This window comes from Dysidea avara, chromosome 12 (assembly GCF_963678975.1).
Source record: "Dysidea avara chromosome 12, odDysAvar1.4, whole genome shotgun sequence".
NCBI classification, from domain to species: Eukaryota; Metazoa; Porifera; class Demospongiae; order Dictyoceratida; family Dysideidae; genus Dysidea; species Dysidea avara.
The window spans coordinates 15941413-15957911 of NC_089283.1; the positions used below are offsets into that span (position 1 = coordinate 15941413).

At 38.0% G+C, this 16499-nt stretch overlaps 1 protein-coding gene and 1 long non-coding RNA gene across 3 annotated transcripts in view; both read right to left on the minus strand.

Moving 5' to 3' along the window:
• The window catches only part of LOC136241680 (roundabout homolog 1-like), a 302043-nt gene that overhangs the window by 122705 nt on the left and 162839 nt on the right, over positions 1 to 16499 (minus strand). The window lies entirely within an intron of this gene.
• LOC136240865 (uncharacterized) lies at positions 5631 to 11269 on the minus strand. Of its 2 annotated transcripts, none has more exons than XR_010694008.1 (6): positions 10503 to 11269; positions 10347 to 10439; positions 6439 to 6570; positions 6253 to 6325; positions 6049 to 6205; positions 5631 to 5995 (listed from the first exon to the last, which is right to left on the minus strand). It is a non-coding gene; the product is annotated as an uncharacterized lncRNA (long non-coding RNA). The 2 variants fall into 2 exon arrangements; XR_010694009.1 differs by having other exon boundaries at positions 6253 to 6338.

Sequence of the window (16499 nt, forward strand, 5' to 3'; positions counted from 1 at the left end):
CATGTGCAAATATTGCTCGTATGACTTTACAAATGAACTAGCTTGGCTATAAGAATAACCCTTCAACTTCTTAACAGCAAATTCTCTACAATTCATTGTACCTACGTACACTCTACTGCTTGCACCATCTCCAACCTCATTCGTTAGTGATACATACAGTTATCTTTCCCTCCATATTATATGGGCTTTCCCACACAAATGACTTGTGTGATGGCAGAGTCACATTGGTCCTTCTGGGTCACTTCTATTGCTAAGGGGAGAAACGTGATCATCACTAGTGGTGCTCCACAGCAATACTACCCAATCTCTGTAAGCATACTGTACCTCGAATTGCCGTTTATGCCGGCCGTCAGAACAAGCATAAGAATTCTCTATAAATCAGATATCAATAAGTGTTCCGTTCGGGGAGAATATAAGATATGGATCTTAAAAAACTTTGTGTCTTCTGTTCTACATTTTCATTTAGCTGTTGAGAGGTTTACCATGTGTTCTATTATTTCAGCATAGTCATCAGTATTGAAATTTGTGAAAAATTGGTTGAACCTCCCCAGAAATTGTACTCCTGGAACTGTTTTCCACCCGGATGCATTGGATCTCCCCTCTTTACCACACCTGAAGTAATCAGCCAAGCTTTCATACATTCTGGCTATTGAACGGTCAGTTGATCCACTGATTATAGAGCTGCGACATTCTATTTTAGCTAACAGATCCGATATTTCTTCCACTGTCCTTGACTGTTTATCTGTCGCTAAGGTTTCAGTTGCCAACATTCACTCTGCAACTTTCAAGAATCATGCTCGCCACAACTTACGTTCTGCTCACATTGAATATTGGAAATCAAAACTGGAACCATTAACTGTTCAAAATAAATTTTTAGATATTGTAACTCTGGAGCAAGCTTGTCCTCTGTGGAAGAGATTGATGTATGGCCTCCCTGAAAAACAGCTGTCCTTCCTGCTATGTGCTGGTTGTGACACTCTACCAACCCCTATGAACCTGGCCAGATGGAACATCATTACTGATCCTAGATGTGCTCTTTGTCAAGCTCCTCAACCCACAACAAACCATATTTTGACTGGCTGTCCTGCTGCTCTAGATCAAAGCAGGTATACCTGGAGACATGATTCAGTTTTACAGGTCCTTGTTCATGGGCTCCAATAGCATTTACCTGAAACATTCAAACTTTACGCTGACCTTCCAGGTTATCTAGCTAGTTCCAGCCACCTAGTACCATCCCAACCAATCTTTCCTCCACCCTCAGCAGGCCTGACTTGGTATTGGTTTCTAATGATTCCATTTGTTTGTTTGAATTGACAGTACCAACTAATACCCAGCAACATCTTCTTGCTGCTAGAGCTAGAAAGGAAGATCGATATAGCTCCTTGCAATATGACCTCCAGCTTTCTGGGTTAACTGTCAATCTTGTTCCCATTGAAATTGGTTGTTTAGGCCACTTTTTGTCAGAAACAATTGCTCAAATGGCTACTGCTTGTGAATTGCCAAAGAAAACCGTAAGATCTTTGTTTGAGCAGGCAGGTTCGCATTGCTGTGTCCTGTTCTTACAGAATTTTTAATTCTAGAGCCTCCCCGGGCTGGGATCTTTTAGACCACCTTAGGTAAACTTTAAGTATTACATGTATGTAGATATTGGTATATTGTAATTTAATTTACTTTTAGTTAATGTAAGTCTTGCCAGGGCTCCTGTACTGATCCATCAGCACATGGTACCCCTGTGTCTAGGCCCCTGTATGCTTGTAATGTATATTTTGTCTTAATCATTAAGACGTTTATTCTCTATGAGGTAGATACCCACAATGAAATCTATAATGTTGGTATTATCACAGTACAGTAACAAAGTTTCACATTTCAAATTTCACACTTACCAGTTTGGTGGCATGGTCCAAAGGAATGCGTGCGAAAACAGCACGTGCGAAAGAATAAAACCCGAGGTAAAACCCCCCAATGCTAATTACGTTTTGAACGAAATCACGGAGTTGCAGCTGATTTACTGACAGCATTAACATGGTTCCGTACAGAAACATATTAACTTCGTTGGATATACCGCAATCTAAGGTACGCCAATGTGTTAAAGGTTTCAAGGGAGCAACATTTCCCCCTTCTTTTTGGACGTGTGATATCAATGGTTTTTATCACTCGTAGGTATTCTTGGTGCCATTTTGATGTTTGATACTAAAAGTTTTAAGCAATGGTGTCTGATAAATTCACTACCTGTCCCTACGCTTTATGTAAAAGGTCTTACCAGTTGCTGGCATTACTGCTACCACCTATACGTTTTGTACTAAAGGATTTGCCTGTCGCTGTTATACCTGCTTCTTTTACGTTTACTATCAAAGGTTTTACCTGTCGCGGATATACCACCTGGTATGTATGTTCTGTATTTAAAGGATTTAGCCGTCGCTGTTATCCCAACCATATGGTGTTTCCTTTATTTGTAAAGGATTGGACGCTTCGCTGATTTCCCACCTTCGTTTCATTCCTTTATATTAAAAACAACCTACATCAACATTATATATATAATACCTATACCCGAAAATCTGTGGTGCCAAAACTCAGGCCTGCTCAGCCTGTTGTTGAGCATTTTTACCGAGGCAGCTGCCTCGGTTGCCTCAATGGTAGCTAGACTACGCCACTGGATGTAAAACATCTGCAGCACATGTTGCTGTAGACCTTCACTGTAAAGTGTTGATAATAATAGTAATAATAATAATCTATTATTTTTACATCTACCAGCGTTGAAACCGGGTCACTACTGCTGACCCGGATGACCCACTGACCCGGATGTGACCCGGATTAATTAAAGCCGAGGCGTGCGATAAGAGCTATGTTTCGGCTAGTCTCGAGCGAGCGAACGAGACTACGTTTTGAGCGTTCGATTCGTGTTGAGCAAATATTGCAACTTCAGCCTAGCTGTAGGTAAAAAAAAAAGGTCATCACCTACTAAAAATAGCTACCCCTCAGGCTGAGCATATGTTGGTAGCGCGATAAGTGGGCGTGGCTCACGAAAGAGCTACGCGATAGCGTTTATAAGTTTCCACGTCGTCAAACGAATAATTTCGTGTCTCACGTGATCCAATCCGGGTCAGACCCGGATGACCCGACCCGGTTTCAACGCTGACATCTACACAATTCTGCATGCAACGTGATAGTACTAACAAGAAAATTATTGATCAAGACACACGGTGGTGTGTCGTGCGGCCCAAGAAGCCGGCGCGCCACACCGTGAGTATATTAACAGGAAGAAAAAAAACCCAATTTTCACACCTATGTAGCTCTGTGATCCCTAATCCGATTGGAACCAAATTTGCCGGCCAGTGAGGGGAGTTTACAAACCAATTTTGAAGAAAATCGCTCCAGCCATTTCCGAGATACGAGCGAGCAAAATTTCGTTTTTTTTCTTCATTTCGCACACTTCGCAAAATCCGCCATAAAACACGAACGCGTGCTCGGATCGGTCTGAAATTTGGCACACTTAAAGAGCTCATTAAGGTGGATCTCCGTACCATTTTTGGTAGGACTCCGATGAACATTTACGGAGTTATTACCGATTATTTGCGTAAAACAAGGTCGAAGGTCTGTCACGCCTACAGGGTAAACACCTTGGAGGAATCAGTTGAAACTTGATATGTAGATGGAGCAACCATCGTAGGAGTGCCTTTTTGTGGTTTGAAAGGAATCGGGATAAAGACCATGGAGATATGACACAAAACCCAACCTGTGTAAAAATTACGCGATCGATTTTTATGAATAAAAAAACTATTAGTTTTCGTGTCTACCAGGCAAACCGCTTAGAGCAACGAGCTGAAAATCAGTATGTAGCTGGAATAATCATCATAGAAAGTCCTTGCAGTAGTACGAAGAATCGGATTACAAACCACTGAGTTACGATTCGAAAGGCAACTACGCGTAGCAAATGCGAGATCGAGATACTCTAATAGAACAGTCACCCTAATAAAGCATCCAGCTTCGTTTATAATTACTCAATTATATTACATTGCAAGTTATTCTGTAGGGAGTTCAGCTACAAACAAGTCACCCTGTAGTCAGATTAGCTAGAAGAAGACACCTAAAAGAGAGTTCAGCTACAAAGAAACCATCATGTAGAGAGTTCAGCTCAAACAAATCCGAGGCACCCTGTAGAGAATTCAGCTACGAACAAATTGCCCTGTAGAGAGATCAGCTAGAAGAAGTTACCTTGTAGAGAGTTCAGTTACAAAGAAACCATCATGTAGACAGTTCAGCTGCAAACAAATCACCCAGTAGAAAGTTCCGCTATGAACAGATCACCCTGTAGAGAGTTCAGTTAGAAACAAGCCATCCTGTAGAGGGATCAGCTAGAAGAAGTCACCTTGTAGAGAGTTCAGCTACAAAGAAACCACCATGTAAGAGAGTTCAGCTGCAAACGAATCACCTGTAGAGAGTTCAGCTAGAAACAAGTAACCCTGTAGAGAGATCAGCTAGAAACAAGTCACCCTGTAGAGAGTTCAGCTAGAAGAAGTTACATTGTAGAGAGTTCAGCTACAAAGAAACTACCATGTAGAGAGTTCAGCTGCAAACAAATTGCCCTGTAGAGAATTCAGTTACAACCAAATCACCCTGTAGAAAGATCAGCTAGAAGAAGTTACCTTGTAGAGAGTTCAGTTACACCTTGTAGAGAGTTCAGCTACAAAGAAATCACCCTGCTTCATCTTTTCTTCTTCCTGTGGTAAAGGAAAAATTGATAGGTTAAAAAGCCCTAAAGCCAGCCATAGGCCGGCTTTGGGTATATAAATACAAAAAGAAGTGAAATCTAATCCAAAACAGCCAAGCTGTAAAAAAAGAGTGCAGCCCTCAGAAAGGCTATGGTGAAAAAAGATGTGAAATCCAAGGTGGCGGCCAAGAAATGGCGGTGATGGTAGGTTAATGGTAAAAATTTTAATAACAACAATTCAGGTGAATTTGTGCCAAGACCAAGCGACACCAAATTCACCTGAATTGTTGTTATTAAAAATTTTTACCATTAACCTACCATCACAGCCATTTCTTGGCCCCCACCTTGGATTTCACATCTTTTTTCACCATAGCCTTTCTGAGGGCTGCACTCTTTTTTTACAGCTTAGCTGTTTTGGATTAGATATTTATATACAACTGTACATGTATAATCTAATGTGTTGGTACTTGTAAAAGAGGACAACCATGCAAATGGCAATTAGCCCCGGCCTGTCGTATAAATCTACTTCATTGTTGGTCTGGTGTGTAAGCTGTGTACAAACTACAAACCATAATGTTGTTATTAACCAACCAATACTAGTCATCTTGCTAGTGCTAACAAAGCTACACACAGGTTTGATGTAAATGTCATGCAGTATAGGATCAGTTGTCAGGTAGCTGGGGGACCACGATGACCAAGTGCAATTGTCAGCAACTCAGTGTGGTGTTTTAGTGACTTCCCTGATGAGGAGGATGTACCCAGTGACTTTATTATATAATATTAGACATGTAAAACTGGTATATACAGCAGGCCACGTTCAGAAGAATATTTGACTAAGGCACTATACCAGATTAGAGGCCCTAGCAAAACACATTAACACTGCCAAATACTCTAATAGAGCAATCAGACTGAGTAGTGCAAGCATTTCAATAAAATTATGCAGTTACTGTATAAAAATTTTAATTTACAAATTACAATATTTTATCATCCAGGAGTGAGTCATCAATTGAAAGTTGTTGGGACTATTAATACTGTTCATCAGCTTCTCTTTCCCAATCGTCACCATGATTGTCTTCAGAAGGAACATCATCTGATGTGCGAGTATGATTGTCTCTCATCTCCATGCCTCCTTGACTCTACAACAAACACATTGGGTATGTTAATGTGAATGGTGCTAACTTTATAAGGTCTGTTTCTTTCTCATTTTTTCAACACGTAGGTTAGCCTTTTTTGACCTTCTTCTGCATGGAAGCAGACACAACACGTCCAGAATGCTTGGGTGGTGATCTACAAATTTAATAGTTCTAATAGTTTCTGATCATAACAAGTGTACTCTTAACTTGACTGATGTCACAAATCTAATACACACCATCTTTTCTTCATTGGTAGGTGGTTGTGAAAAGCTTCTCATTTTTTGAAAAGAGTTTCCCTCCTTTAGTAGTGGTCATGCTGACAGATAATTCATGATGCTGTAGAAATTGTTACCCCTGGGTAGGGCTACACAGAGATGTAGGGTCAACATGTGGTATATAGATATCACTTACAGTCAAGTTTAAGGTTCCTCCAGATGTCCTTACCACCAAGTTAAGCTGGAGACTCATCCATATTAGCAGAATACTATAAAAGCAAACTAAATCATATTAAAGTGGTTGTCAATGCCACCATTTATGTATGATTTTCACATATGCTACAGAAAATTCAAATCATAAATGTTATGGTCAGGGCCTCACTTGCACGTAATCCTTCAGAGATGTCACATCCATATCACTGGTGATATTCTGTTGAGCATGTTGACAAGCATCACTCATCACCTGATCACAAAACTTCCTATCTCCCATCTGTTTACAGGCATCCCTAGCAGCCTACAAGAGATAATAAAATTTATCCTCAGTTATACAGGTATAGGTTGTATTACAATCATTTAATCTGACAAGTGACTGTGTTACAATATAACACTCTTAATAGTACACCTTGACATATTATCTTGAAATACACCAAGCAATTATAATTAGCTAATAGAATTAGTATCACACTTGGTCCCTTGACAAAGATCTGTAATACTGATATGTTTGGCTATAATAGTGTGGTGTGTTTCTATTGGAAGTACATGTCCGACTTGACTACTAGTGTTACCATAGTGATAGATGCCCCATAGAAACAATATGGCTGCTTAGCAATGGTTGCCAGGCAATGGTTGCTTAGTGTGATTGGTTGTTTGCAGCGGTTATTATTCAAATTTCTGTTGCTTAGTAACAGTTGTTATGGTTGTCAGATTAATTTGCAATAGGACGGATGGTTGTGGTATTCGGAATTAATAGTTTTCATACTGTAAACAGGAAGGAAATGGTGCTCAGCTTCAGATCACACTATTTTACTCCTTCCTGTTTACAATGTTCATGGCATTAATCCTGAATACCACAGCCATCTGTCCTATTACATATACGAACATACTACTTATTAACATACATTAATTTGGGACTAAAATATTCTTCTCATTCAAAAATAAAAATATCCTGGGAAAAACTCTGTCAAAGAAAGCTTATTTCCTATTGATTTATCTCATTGACCGCTGAATTCCTGATGGCTACTGACCAAACTGTGTCATATCAAGACACACATGGTAGTGTGCTGTGCTGCCAAAGAGAAAGAAGGTGCATCACACCGTGGGTATACTGACAGGAAGAAAGAAAATGTATTTTCCAAGCAAACAAATGTAGCTAAATGCTCCATTCTCCTAGTTAATGACTTTTATGCTGTAAACATCTCCACATTCTGCACCCCCACATACCAAATTTCATTATTTGCCCTAAAATACGAGTTTGGCCAAATTTCTTCATTTTAAATTCCTTTGGGAAGTCTTATATTTGTCTTCTTTTTCTTACTAGAGTGTACAACCATTATAAAATGCAAACGCACAGTATTATCACCTTAAAATTTTGTGTACTAGAACTGACAACATGTTAAGACTAATTCACATGTTAAGTTTAGTAAATCTGATAAATATTTACAAAGTCATGGACAATCATTTGCATTTTAAAGACAAATGTCACACCTACAGGATAAACCACTTATGGGAATATTTTGAAAATCAGCAGTTTGTGTATAGGTATTGTAGCTCAAATCATCTGTACCTTATAAGGTATTTGTTCAGTGGTGAATCCAGAGGAGGTATAGGGCCAAAAAATCTATATACTACTCTAATAGAGCAGTCAGTAAAATTCTCTAATAGAACAGTCACTACATTTACTGAACACTATTCCACAGTTATTGCTATGTTTGAAAGCTTCCATCTGCAGCACAAACCCATGTGGCAATAATTTGTGGTGTCAATGTAAACACCTTTAATTAATTTTTAACAGTTAAGCACTGGAGGGCAAATACAAAAGGCCAAGTAGTCAGTATGAGGTGTACCTATGAAAATGATTGGGGAGAGTTGGACAAACACCTATAGTAGAAAGGTGGTTGGTATAAATATTGGAAGGATCCACAACCAGTGACCAGTGGGGATATAGGGATTTTACATACTTCACAATGTTTTACATATATACTAGATACCTTTGCAAGTCACAGTGGCTAGTCTCACATAACCAGACCATATCACAACTCCACACACAATGCCTTGCACAATGACTAGAAATTAAAAGCACCTATAGTCTGAAAAGAGTCTGGCATAGACCACTCACACACACCTCATTGATTGCTGCATGTTGTCTCGACAGTAGCTAAGACATGATAGTGTAGTAGGTTTACTGATACAGATTCCTAGTATTGCTTGCAGCATCATTACACCACTGGTTTCAGCAACTTGGTCTTATCTACTGAGGTATCACCTGTCCCAGGCAAGAAATCTCAAGGAGTTTTCATATACGATTTGATTATACTACAACCAACCTTTGCTCTACAAAGAGGAATATGAATTCTACTAAAGTACACCCACAGTTGGAACAGGAGTACCTGAGAGAGGAAGCTTATTTTTTCAACTCTGGCCAATCAACTACCTACACCACTGGAGATAGTAGGAGCAATCAAATCAGACTGGACATCTCAAGCCTTCAGGAAGCTGGTTCATAAAAGGCTTGGCCAGCACCACCATGAGCAGGCCACAAGCTTTCTGTGTATACAGAAGCCTCTAGACAAGCCGTTCCTACATCAAAGGATACACTGATAATGTTTTCCAGTCAGAATGTGGTCTCTCCCATCAATCTATAAGTGTACAGTGTATCCTCACTAATTCGAACAGCTCTGTTCTCAAAACTTGTAGTGAATTTGTTCAGATTAGTGAACCATTGATTATATACAGAGCCCAGTTTAACTACTTTAATAGAACATACACTTGTTGACAAAATACTCTAATAGAACAGTCACTTCTGTTTGGATTAGCAAGCATTTTGATTACTGGAGTTCAGATTAGTGACGATCCACTGTACTTGGCTGCTGTTAGGAACTTTCATTCCAGCATGGTGAGCCATTACACCTAGTTTGGAGTTAATACTAAAAGGATAAAAGAAACAGCAAAATATCTCCCACATTTTCGTCTTCCTATTACCTTTGGACATATAATCTGTGTCAGTTTTGGGGACAACACCAAAAATATAATTGACGTGGGCAACATGCTGTCTGGCATTTTATATCAACTACCCAGACCATCACTCATGAGGACTCCAGCAAGGTGTAGCACAATTCTGCATGTATAGTGCAGAAGTGATCACTACTATGGAAATGACAACTAGGTAGGGCTCTCAGTTTTGATTAATTTATTAATCGATTAATCATCGATTACTAAATCGATTAATCAATTAATCTATATGTAGTGAACACCATGCATATAACACCAACTACACTTAATCAATACTGTATACAGTATAGTATATAGTGATAGTCTACACACCACCCAGAATAACATTATAGTGGTAAAAAGAGAGTTGAAGGAATGGCAGCAGTTGATAGGTATTTACAATTAGTAGTTTAGCTGGTAACACTAGCAATCGTTGTCAGCACTTACAGGCTGCAATATGGCATGCTTATGCTCAGAATCTGTCATGGATGTGGTGAGCCAACTAGAAGTGTACTATGACATTGAGAAAAGAGAAGTGATGTAACTTTTGCTATAAGGCGCCGTGATTACCTATGATGGTGTGGCCTCTATTACACAACACAGACAATAAGACACCACAAATATTTAATACATGATCCTTGTCCGGATTACTCCATGTCTTGACTAGTTATCAAGATGGCTGCTATACAGAGATTATCAGTTTTATTTACCTGTGATGTAGTTCTTTATTCTTTAAGTAGAACAGCTGCTGTTTTCAGAAAATATGGGTAAGAATATTTTAACAATAGTAGCAATATGCGTGGTTGTATGGCTTCTCATAACTTAGTGCTTTGTGGAATAGTACAGAGAGGCTTTTTATTATTTGTCGTAGTGAGCAAAGATGCTTTTCACATAGAATTTTTATTGATGCCGTGTATGCTACGCGATTAATCGACTACAAAATTAAAAAAATCGATTATATTTTTTCATCAAATAATCCAAATTATCGATTAATCGTGAGAGCCCTAATGGCAACTAGCTGTAAGATTGTTTGAGGTTTGTCGTACAAATTGTGTACATACAACAATAATGTTATCAACCAACCGATACTAGTCATCTTGCTGGTGTTACCAAAGCTCCTCACAGGTGTGATTTAGAAGTCATGGTTCTTATCCAGTAGGATCAGTTGTCAGGTAGCTGGGGGACCATGATGATCAAGTGCAATTGTCAACAACTCAGTGTGGTATTTTAGTGACTTACCTGATGAGGAGGATGTACCCAGTGGCTTACCAGTGATGGCATAAATCAAACATGTGAACAACTACACAATAGAATAAACATAGTGACAGGAAATTCAATAAAGTTGCGTACATTATGTCTGCAAGAAGTGATAACATGTGTCATAATTGTAAGGTCACCTTTTTATTAAATTATGAAATAGATTTAGTGAAGTCATGAGGTTAGCAGTGGTAAAGTACCCCTACAACTTATATCAAGTCCTGTAAGATGACAATAATCCACTAATATGAAGCAATTGGTGATCATGGTACTATGAGTAAGTATAGAAGGGGAATGTAGTTTTCATACATAGTAGAGTAAGGCTGGAAATGAAGTCAAATTTTAACCTCTGAAGCTTCTTGCAAAAATCTAGCGGAGTTTCAAAGCTTTGTTGGTTATGTGAACTTATGTCATGTTAATGATGGGCTTACACCCATATATGGTCTCACAGTTTGTTACTGCTGTAGTACAGGCTACAGTATGCTTAGATTGTAAATAAATATACAGGCTAGTTGCATGCTTCCAGGAAGCATGTTTTTTTGACTGATAAGACACACCAGTATCCATGGTTACGAACCACTTTCTAAGGTTACAAAACCTTTGAAGGTTTTGAAGCGTATAGAGAACCATGTCCTTGTATCAATGGAGTACATTAGTATTGACAAGTTTGTTGTTTGTCTACATGTTCCCAGTGATGATTGCTCATGAAGAAATACCAGGTGGCTTTTATTACTGCCAACTGCATTCTTTAAAACTTTAATCCCAAATGCTTCATTCATTGTAAGAACCTACCCTTCACTAAAAACCTCAACTCTACTTAGAACATTTTCCTTAAGTGGACGAAAAACGACCAGAGGGTACAGTACTTGAATTTGTGTATACATTACATGTGTACTAGAGAATCGTACTGTATGGTAGTGCTGGAGCCCCCCCCCCCCCCCCCCCCAATGTTGCTATTAAACATGTACATCTATTTAGTGCAATGAAAAATACTTTTACAGGAGAATTTTAGTTATCTAACATTAAAACTAGCATTCTAATTGTACCATGTATTAAATATGACTAATGTAATTTTTATGCACCTGCATTCTTGACCAGTTACAAGAAAAAAACTCTTGTAAGGCAGGGACACACTCTGCCTTGTAGTCTTCAACCTTGCTTGTTATCATCCTCATGTGAGGAAACTAAATTTCTGTATTCCTTGTTCCTTACAAGAGTGTACATAGACTAGTGCTGAAACAAATAGCAATTTTTACTAGAACAAAATGGCCGATTATTTGATTATTCTTTTAAGCTTATACTTCTGTTGAATGAGTACTGAAACCATTTGTTAGGGAGCAAGGTAGCTAAAGCGTAAGAGCTACTTCTGCACTATCTTCTCTAAAATAGAGTTTTTACAGCATAGATACATCACTTCATTCCCAATCTTAAGTTTCAAGGCTGGTTTTTCCATCTAAATATATCATACTTATCATGTAGCATATTGTAGACAGCAATCATGTCACCTCTATAATGTCTATAATGTAATGATGGCAAGTTAAGTACTTTCAATCGTTCCTAGTAGTCAAGATTTTTTATAGATTTGATCATAAGTTGCTTTCCGCTGGATTTTTTCTAATTTTTGGATGTCTGTTTTATAGTTAGGTCCCCAAACCAATTTACCATATTCTAAAATAGGACGTACTATTGATTTGTATAAACATGTAAATGAACCTACAGAAATATCCGAAAAGGTCTGTTTAATAAGGCCAAGAAGTCTATTAGCTTTGTTAACCACTGCCGAACACTGACTGAAACTTGAGATTGCAATCAATCAACATCCCCCAAATCCTTTTCCTCATTTACCTTAACAATGTCCATCCCATCCATCTTATAACAATATCTTAGATTAAACTGACCTATATGTAGTATTTACATTTAGAAATGTTGAAAGGCAACTGCCACATTACTGACCATTCAATGCAAGCATTAATATCATCTTGCAGGGAGGATATTGGGTTAGCACGACTAATGCTGGAATATATTTTTGTGTCATCTGCAAATAAAAGAGCTTTATTCTTTGATAGTGATGGCAGATCATTGATGAAAATTGCAAAGAAGAGAGGACCCAAGACTGATCCTTGAGGTATTCCACTTATTACATCACTCCAACCAGACATTGAACCATTCACAGAAACTCTTTGTCTACGTCCTTTCAAAAAGTCTTGTATCCAATTAAACAGATCACCTCTAAAACCATATACATAAATCTTTTTGAGCAACCTTTCATGAGGAACAGAGTCAAAAGCCTTCTTAAAGTCAAGGTACAAAACATCTACTGAATTACCACTGTCCAAAGTCTCTGTCCAATCATCAAGTGCACACAGTAACTGTGTCATACTGTTGAACTTGCTGTCTTTTAAGTTATGATCATTACTATGTTTTTGCTGCTGTTTACCTGTAAGGTGTATTTCTGAGTCATCAATTTTAAGTGATATTATAATTATAGAAAACCTATATAATTAATTGAGATCAATTGTACTTGGACTGTGTAACACTTGAATGTAGCACTGGTACATATAATACATGTACAGTTTTGGTCATTAGTGAAATTGAATAATTAGCTAACAATATGTACTATATACCAGGGATGTGTCCTGGTTTAAAATAGTGGTGGTTACAAGACTGGGTTAAGTCTAGGGATAAAATGTACCGTAAGTTCTCTAAAAATTTGGCCCCTCTATTTATTCGGCACCCGTATTCTAACAGTGAAATAATTTCCTCTAATAAAAAAAATCAGCACATTTGCTATTTTTGCGACGGATGCTGATAGTGATGAGAACGTCAGAGTTGTTTAGTCTTAATATCGATGATACAAATTATACTGTGACGAGTGGTCGATGAACTAAAATTAGTGGTGATTACTATCTAATTATAGGCCGAAATTTGGCAAGATGAAAATTATTGATTTAAAAATATGCCGAATTTTTAGAGGACTTATGGTATGAATCTCCAGTGGTCGTTGAGTGGTAGTGGTGGCTGAGTGGTGGCTGGTCCCAAACACTGCGCTGACCACAGTGGGCACATCCCTGCTGTATAGTTATATCTAATCAAAAACAGCTAAGCTGTAAAAAAGGAGTGCGGCCCTTGAAAAGGTTATGGTGAAAAAAGATGTGAAATCCAAGGTGGCTGCCAAGAAATGGCTGTGATGGTAGGTTAATGGTAAAAATTTTAATAACGACAATTCAGGTGAATTTGGTGCCGCTTGGTCAATTGGCACAAAATTCACCTGAATTGTCGTTATTAAAATTTTTACCATTAACCTACAGTTCTCCTTACCATAAACTTCCGAAATATTTTAAAAAAAAAAATTTTTTTTTCAACTTTACAATAGCAAATCCTAACCACCTCATAAACTTTTGTGTTGCTTTATACGAATTATTAAACAAAAATCAAGCCAATTAGCTTAGATTATCACATATTTTAAATTAATTTCATAAAATTTTGAAGCAAGAATTTCTGCATGCTGCAGAGATTGAGTAATATATGCACAAGCAAATACGCTATGCTAAAATTATTCTGTAATGTTTTCTACATTGCAGTATGGATTCTGCTCCACACAAAAGAATTTTAGTCCCTACAAGTATATGGTAGTACATACGCTTTTTGGGTTTGTCACATAATTGTTCACATAAATCATTTAAAAGTAGCAATCAAAAAAATGCTCTGTATTTTCTTTCATTTACCATAGGTGAGCACATTAAATCTTGTAAATGTAGAATGTTACATTTTTCATTTGAACTGTTACATTTTTCATGAAAATCAGAGATTTTCAAGCTCAAATATCAATATCTCCTTGCAAACACTTTGCAAATAGGTTCTCAAGATAAATAGCTAATTTTGTGTCATAGTTTCAAATTTAATGGTAATATCATTTTCCATTACTGAGTTATGATTTTTAAGAATCGTGACAACATTTTGGAAGTTTATGGTAAGGAGAACTATACCATCACAGCCATTTCTTGGCTGCCACCTTGGATTTCACATCTTTTTCACCATAGCCTTTTCAAGGGCCACACTCCTTTTTTTACAGCTTGGCTGTTTTTGATTAGATTTCACTTCTTTTTGTATTTGTATACCCCAAAGCTGGCCTATGGCCAGCTTTGGGGCTTTTTAACCTATATATTTTTCTTTACCACAGGAAAAAGAAAAATATGAAGCAGATTTTATAAATACTTTAACTCATTCTGATTCTATCAGTAAATGTACAAATTATATATATAATGCATATATTTATTACATGTCAATTAATCCCCACAGGATAATTTGCAGCTGATCTCTCTACTGGGTGACTTGAAATGTAGCTGAACTCTCTATAGGGTGATTTGCTTGTATGTATAGATGAACTCTTTACAGGATTCTCTCTACAGGGTGACTTGACTCTAGCTGAACTCTCTGCAGAGTTATCTGTTTGTAGTTGAATTCTCTACAGGGCGATTTGTTTGCAGCTGAACTCTCTACAAGGTAACTTCTTCTAGCTGAACTCTCTACAGGGTGTTCTTTTCATAGCTGAACTCTCTACAGGGAGATTTGTTTGCAGCTGAACTCTCTACATGATGATTTCTTTGTAGCTGAACTCTCTACAGGGTGATTTGTTTGTAGCTGAACTCCCTACAAGGTAACTTCTTCTAGCTGATCTATCTACAGGGCGATTTGTTTGTAGCTGAGTTCTCTACAGGGTGTTTGTTTGCAGCTGAACTCTCTACATGGTAGTTTCTTTGTAGCTGAACTCTCTACAATGTGACTTCTTCTAGCTAAACTCTCTACAGGGTGACTTGTTTCTAGCTGATCTCTCTACAGGGTGGCTTGTTTCTAGCTGAACTCTCTACAGGTGATTTGTTTGCAGCTGAATTTTCTACAGGGTGATTTATTTGCAGCTGAACTCTCTACAAGGTGACTTCTTCTAGCTGAACTCTCTACAAAGTGATTGATATTTTTGCAGCTGAACTCTCTACATGATGGTTTCTTTGTAGCTGAACTCTCTACAAGGTGATTTCTTCTAGCTGACCTTCTCTACAGGGTGATTTGTTTGCAGCTGAACTCTCTACATGATGGTTTCTTTGTAACTGAACTCTCTACAAGGTGACTTCTTCTAGCTGATACAGGGTGACTTGTTTCTAGATGAACTCTCTACAGGGTGACTTGCATGTAGCTGAATTGTCTATCAGATTAACTGTTTGTAGCTGAATTCCGTACAGAATATCTTGCAATGTAATATAATTCTATAATGGAGTAAGTTATAAACGTAGCTGAATGCTCTATTAGGGTGACTATTCTATTAGAGTATCTCGATCTCGCATTTGCTACACGTATTTGCCTTTCGAATCATAACTCAGTGGTTTGTAATCCGATTCTTCTGTACTACTGCAAGGACTTTCTATGATGATTATTCCAGCTACATACTGATTTTCAGCTCATTTTTCTTAGCGGTTTGCCTGGTAGATGTGAAAACTAATAGTTATTTTCTTCATAAAAATCGATCGCGTAATTTTGATACAGGTTGGGTTTTGTGTCATATCTCCATGGTCTTTATCTCAATTCCTTTCAAACCACAAAAAGGCACTCCTACGATGGTTATCCCATCTACATATCAATTTTCAACTCATTCCTCCAAGGGGTTTACCCTGTAGGCGTGACAGACCTTCGACCTTATTATGCACACATAATCGGTCATAACTCCGTGTATGTTCATCGGATTCCTACCAAAGTTGGTACTGAGATCCGCCTTAATGAGCCCTTCAAGTGTGCCAAATTTCAGCCCTATCCAAGTACGCATTCGTGTTTTATGGTAGATTTTGCGAAGTGTGCGAAATGAAGAAGAAAGAAACGAAGAAATTAAAACGAAATTTTGTTCGCTTGTATCTCGGAAATGGCTGGACCTATATTCTTCAAATTTGGTATGTAGACTCCCATAACTGGCCGGCACGTCTGTAGCAAATT